The sequence below is a fragment of the Lipotes vexillifer genome, unplaced genomic scaffold (genome assembly GCF_000442215.2).
Source record: "Lipotes vexillifer unplaced genomic scaffold, Lipotes_vexillifer_v1.1 scaffold3206, whole genome shotgun sequence".
Classification (NCBI taxonomy): Eukaryota; Metazoa; Chordata; class Mammalia; order Artiodactyla; family Lipotidae; genus Lipotes; species Lipotes vexillifer.
This window is the reverse complement of record NW_006776737.1, coordinates 2,904-9,187: the sequence shown is the minus strand read 5'-3', so window position 1 is coordinate 9,187 and position 6,284 is coordinate 2,904. Positions and strand designations below refer to the sequence as shown.

The 6,284-nt window shown below is 44.2% G+C and overlaps 2 pseudogenes; one reads left to right on the top strand and one right to left on the bottom strand.

Moving 5' to 3' along the window:
• Positions 1 to 1,994: 1,994 nt before the first annotated feature.
• LOC103087257 (solute carrier family 25 member 51-like) lies at positions 1,995 to 5,369 on the bottom strand (annotated as a pseudogene).
• On the top strand, positions 2,897 to 3,873 carry LOC103086986 (PDZ and LIM domain protein 1 pseudogene; annotated as a pseudogene).
• Positions 5,370 to 6,284: the final 915 nt, after the last annotated feature.

Genomic DNA, 6,284 nt, shown 5'->3' with positions numbered 1-6,284 from the left:
TATTTGGTCACTGCTCCTTCCCCCTGCTTCCTGATGCACACACTACTTTGTGTGTCCCCTCCAAAAGTGGAGTCTCTGATTTCCCCAGTCTTGTCGAAGTCCTGCAATCAAATCCCGCTAGCCTTCAAAGAATGATCCTCTGGGGATTCCTCCTCCCATTTCTGGACCACCAGGTTGGGAAGCCTCACGTGGGGCTCAGAACCTTCCCTCCAGTGGGTGGACTTCTGTGGTATAAGTGTTCTCTGGTCTGTGAGTCACCCACCCAGCAGTTATGGGGTTTGATTTTACTGTGATTGTGCGCCTCCTACCATCTCATTGTGACTTCTCCTTTGTATTTGGATGTGAGATATCTTGTTTGGTAAGTTCCAGTGTCTTCCTATCGATGATTTTTCAACAGTTAGTTGTGATCCTAGTGCTCTTGTAAGAGGGAGTGAGCACACGTCCTTCTATTCCACCATCTTGAACCAATTTCCCATCCATGCAAACACTTTTAGCATTAGCTTGTGTCTCGCCCACCAACATCTCAGTGGCCAAAGCAATCATATGACTTAGTTTAAAATTCAGAAGTGAGGAGTTCCTGTCTGCCTACCCTGAGGCATTGGGAAAGGCGTGGGTCTGTAACACAACAGAAGGAAGTCATAAATGTAGGCTGTAACTCAATCTACCACACTGATACAATTATGTTTGTTACATAATTCTATCTAGGAACATGTAGGTGTGCTTTTTCATCTTTTTTTGTTTTATTTTATTTTATTTATTTTTTAACATTTTTATTGGAGTATAATTGCTTTACAATGGTGTGCTAGTTTCTGCTTTATAACAAAGTGAATCAGTTTTACATATACATATGTCCTCATATCTCTTCCCTCTTGCATCTCCCTCCCTCCCACCCTCCCTATCCCACCCTTCTAGGTGGTCACAAACCACGGAGCTGATCTCCCTGTGCTATGTGGCTGCTTCCCACTAGCTATCTATTTTACGTTTGGTAGTGTATATATGTCCATGCCACTCTCTCACTTTGTCCCAGCTTACCCTTCCCCCTCCCTGTATCCTCAAGTCCATTCTATAGTAGGTCTGCATCTTTATTCCCATCTTGCCCCTAGATTCTTCATGACCATTTTTTTTTAGACTCCATATATATGTGTTAGCATACGGTATTTGTTTTTCTCTTTCTGACTTACTTCACTCTGTATGACAGACTGTAAGTCCATCCACCTCACTACAAATAACGACTTTTTCATCTTAACTGAGGTAGTACTCATTGTAATGATTGTAATGATGTTTCCATGATGTTCTTTATGGATATTTGAGTTTTGTTAATACAAACAATGCTGCTTTGAATGCTTGTACATGTCTCCTGGGGCAGGTGTGTGAAAATTGCTTAATATTAAACTACTGTATAGTAAAATTACCCCAAACTTTGAAATAAAGCAAAAAGATGATTTTATGACCTTTAAATAACATTCTAAGAGCGTTTTTATTAAGCATCCTGGAGATCATCTAACTCTCTCAGGGATGTAACTTTGTTGACTTATTAATAATTAATTTTATAATGAAGTTCTATAATTTAGTACAGGTAAAGGTGAACTTGTAGGAAAATGATAAGTTGTGATGAGTTTTGTATTTGGTAAAGATGATAACCCTGAAGGTTGCAGCTTTATTATCCTTTGGCACAATAACATTTTGTATTCTATTCAGCTATCTTTCCTCTATATAAATCCCAGTTTCTCGTATCCTCATGAAATTAGTTTTGTCACTCTTCTGCTTCCTTAATTAAGCAGTTAAATAAAACTTTGACATATGCTCATCATCTATTTGTATGATAATAGATTTTTTTCCCCTACTGAAGCCTTTTATTCTGAATCTGTTTGTGCTTAAGCAAAGCAGCTATGCCCGTAATTCATGTGCCCCAGTCATATGACACCAACTTGTATTTGGCTAATTAGTAATGAAGCAAAACTGCATTCTTCTTAGGTCTATTCAGTTGATAAATGTCATTTAACTGATTTCTTTGATATAATCTTTAAGAAGAACTCATAAGTCACATTAATTATTCCCCAAGAGATGAGGGACCAGTGGTAATTCAGGTGGGCACTTCTGAAAAGACTTGTCAGTTTTCTGTCCTGTTCTAGCCAGACATTTTGGAAAAACTTGGGAAAAGATTGAAGTTTCCCACCAATCTGAGACTACATGGGAGTTTTTACAACATTAACTGGGAAAACAAGATTCCCAACATGGCACCCAATACAACTCCACAGACAAAGTCATGACCAAATGAGCCCTGTGAGTCATAGTAGTAAGCAGATACTCCTTTTTTTTTTCTTTTTTAAGAACCAACAACAAAGACCATTTATTATGGTATGTTTATGGTAATTGCATGGAGATATTAATTTCAAGAAGTTTCCAGTTCAAAGAACTCAGACCCTCACCCAATATAACAAATTCATACAATATTTAGTGTACAAAAGCTCCTTTTGGTTAAGAGACAATACTAGGAAACTCATTAATGATACCAAAAGTGCCTGTCTCAGGAGAAGTTTGCCAAATCCATTTCTTCACTCTCTCATCGGTAAGAAAGTCCCCTTTGATACTCAGCACAAGATGAGAGTGTTTCTACACCAGATGTTGAAGCCTAGATTCAGAGTCCAAGCTGACAGCGACTACTGGTCCTCAGGGCTTCAAATTCTGCTCCTGCTGCAGCATAACCTCTTCTTGGGCTAGCTGGATTACTGCTGCTGCCACGAGCTGCTGCCACGAGCTTTAAAACTCTGCACTGCTGATCGCCATTCTTCAGCATTCAAAACTTCCTAGCAGGACAGCTGCCGGGGTCCACAGTGCATCACTCTGTGTCCTGCCCCATCTGTCCCCTCGGGTTTCCGCCCACCATCGCCGTGCCATGACCACCCTGTAAATAGTCCTCCAGGGCCAGGGACCCTGGAGCTTCTGCCTTGTGGGGGGCAAGGATTTCAAGCAGCCTCTCGCTAGTTCCTGGGTCACTCCCAGAAGCAAAACTGCTATAGCTAATTCTGTGTGTAATCACAGCCATTGATGGGGAAAATACCAGCAATATGATGCACTTGGAAGCTCAGAACAAAATCAAGGGCTGCACAGACAACATGACTTTCATAGTAGCTAGATATGAAAGAAAATCTGGTCTCCTCTGGTGACAGAGGAAGGGAAACATCACCCATACAAGAAGAATTTAGTCTCTGAACCCCAAGAGGTCCTACACATAGGAAGCACCCACAACAAAAGTTCCATGCCCTTTACCGTCTCATGTGCCTCCAGCTCTACCCCCAGGGTCATCACAAACCAGTACAACAACCCAGCTGACCTCTACTCTTCTGAAAACATCTCCAACTTCAACAATGCCTTGGAGTCAAAGAAGGCAGCCAGCGGGCAGGAGACGAATGGCAGAGCCTTAGACCATTCTCAGCTTCCAAGCAGACACGTCATTGACAAAGATTCTGAAGTCTTCTTCAGAGAAACATGAGTTAAATGAGGCTCTGAAACAGTCCTCTTCATTCCTGGTTTTGCAGGAAATCCTGGAGTCTGAGAAGAAAGAGAATCCCAACAAGCCATCATGATTCAGAAGTGTTAAGGCTCCAGTCACTAAAGTGGCTGCATGGATTAGAAATGCTCAGAAGTTGCTCATGTGTGATAAATGTGGCGTTGGCATTGCTGGTGTGTTTTGTGAAGCTGCGGGACCGTCCCCACCACCCTGAGTGTTATGTGTGCACGGACTGTGGCACCAACCTGAAACAGAAAGGCCATTTCTTTGTGGAGGATCAGATCTACTGTGAAAAGCATGCCTGGGAGTGGGTCACTCCACCCGAGGGCTCCAATGACGTGATCACTGTGTTCCCCAAGTGAGCTGGCAGCTCTGCACCCAACACTGTTCTCCAACAAGCCCCTTCTGCATCTTGTCCTCTAAAAGCTCTGGCCTCTCTTTTCTTGAAAGTTGTTAATTACTTTGGTTTTATCCCTGCTCATTAAACGTCATGTCCTCCTTTGCTAGGTGACTCACGCTGGCTGCATGATGCCCACTTTTATAATCAGCAGAGAATGGTTTTGTTCGGTGTCCCCTTGCCAGCGTCACTGTGTCTTCTCTTCACCTCCATTCATCTCTGCTGCAAATGAACATCAGCCAAATTTGAACCAAACTGAATTTAATGTCTGACATTGATTTCATTTTTACTCAATAAATTAATAGATTTCAAAAACAAACAAATGCCCCACCCCGCTTCCCCCGCAAAAAAACCTCCTAGCAGGACAATGTGCCTGTCCCATACTCAGCTGTTGGTGATCACACGCTGGCAACCCTTCACTAGTCTGCAGCACTGGTGGGGGGAGTTGGGGGGATGCTGCTCCTGCCTCCAGTACCTTGCAGTGGGTCTGCCATCCAGTTCTCTGAGTTGCTCACTCCCAGCGGCGAGCCTGGGCAGGGAAAGGAATAAGGGCCTTCAAGGCCCTCAGGCTCCCGAGATGGTGGCAGCCCTGCTGGATAGACACACGCCGTCCTTCAACCTCAGCCACGTTGCCCAAAGACTCGGACACCGGCCCACATCACCTGCCCGGAGGCCCGTGTGGACGCAGCCGTCGGCCTCCCACCCAACCACCAACCCCAGCTTCACTTCCCGAGAACATCGTTCAGAGATTAGAAAGGCTCTGTCTTGTTCCCTCTCCTCACCGGCCTTGAGGCCTAGAAGGACATACCACCCACATCCATGATACCTACAGTGGAGACAGTTGCTCCTTAATGGGACCTCGAAAGCCAAAAAAAGAAAGAAAAGACATTGCTGAATCCGTTACAGAAAAGAATGGGCACCAAACCTCGATAAATACTAATTCCATGGCATTTCAGTGCCTTGAAAGCTTGGTAAGCGTTTGTAAATTTGTCGTGATGCTTGTGGTCTTGAAGCAATGTTTGAACTCTTTCCAGTGGACTGAAAATTTCTTCTGTTGACCCCGCAAGTACTGCTGCTGGGCTCAGGGTTGCAACCTCTGGGGAACTAATAGGCTTACAGGGAAGGCAAGATAAATCCTCATAGAGGCAAAACATAAGTGCCAGCGTAGCTGTCTTCTGCATTAATGGGAGAAGGATTCTGGGATACAAGTTTCAAAATCCATCCCTCCTCAAGTGAAATACTGCATCCCGGGTTTTGATTCCATACAGCTGTCGCTGGAAAGAGGACTTTCCGAATGTGAAATGTGGCTGCTACATTGTTGAAAGCTCACAGCAGCCACACAAGTAATGCTTCATTTCGCCAACATTTGCAATATAAGGTGATATATCTCGTTTTGAAGACGTTAGGATTGGAGGCCTCTTTTCATAAGCTTCTGAATTTATATTGCTTAAGATCTTTCTTCTTCAAGATGGATTTTTTAAAACCCATTACCACAGGCGCTGGACTCCACGCCTGATGGCCACTCACTCACAAGTGGGGAAACCCAGGAGCCCTCAACCCAGCGCTGGCGCAGAGAATTATGTTTTTTTCTTGTTTGTTTTGTTGTTTTGGCCATGCTGCCTGGCTCATGGGATCTTAGTTCCCCAAACGGGGATCGAATCCGGGTCCCAGCTGTGAAACCGCAGAGTCCTAACCACTGGATCACAAGGGAATTCCCGAGAATGATGTTTTTAACAACCTGAGAATGTCACTTTGCAGTACCTGTGCCTGACACTGCCACCTGGTATACTCCATTTAAGAGACTGTCAGTGCTTGTTATTGGGTTCTAGTGGACACTGAAAAGCTAAAAAAGTAACAGCAGGTGGTACTACACCTTGACATCCCTATCCTGACATGGGTCAGAAATAAGAACACCAACAAAGTGGGTATTGCCAAACAAGCCTCCATTACTAATGGAAATGGTATATTCAGGAAATTAAACCAGGCATTAATGACATCTTACACGTACATGAAAAAGTGCCCACTCGTTGGCCAAACATGGCTATCTCAGATGCAGGGTCTGTGCCAGCCACTCCAGCTTCTTCCAGGCTTTGTTACACCCAGTTTCCTGAGGCTACCTGGACCTGGCTCACAGACAGACTGGCTAATTAAAGGATGATGGGGTATACCCAAATAAAACTGCTTAGAACTGTGCATGGTAAAGGGAACTCTGCTCAGTGGAGGGAGCTGTAGACTGTGATGCTTGCCTGGAAACACCCCCCCCCACCCAAGTGCACCTTATTATATTTTCACTGACTCTGAGGCAACTGAGGCAATCAGCGTGGTGGGACAACTGGATGAAAAAGTTTCATTTTCTATGGGGACAAACATTATGGC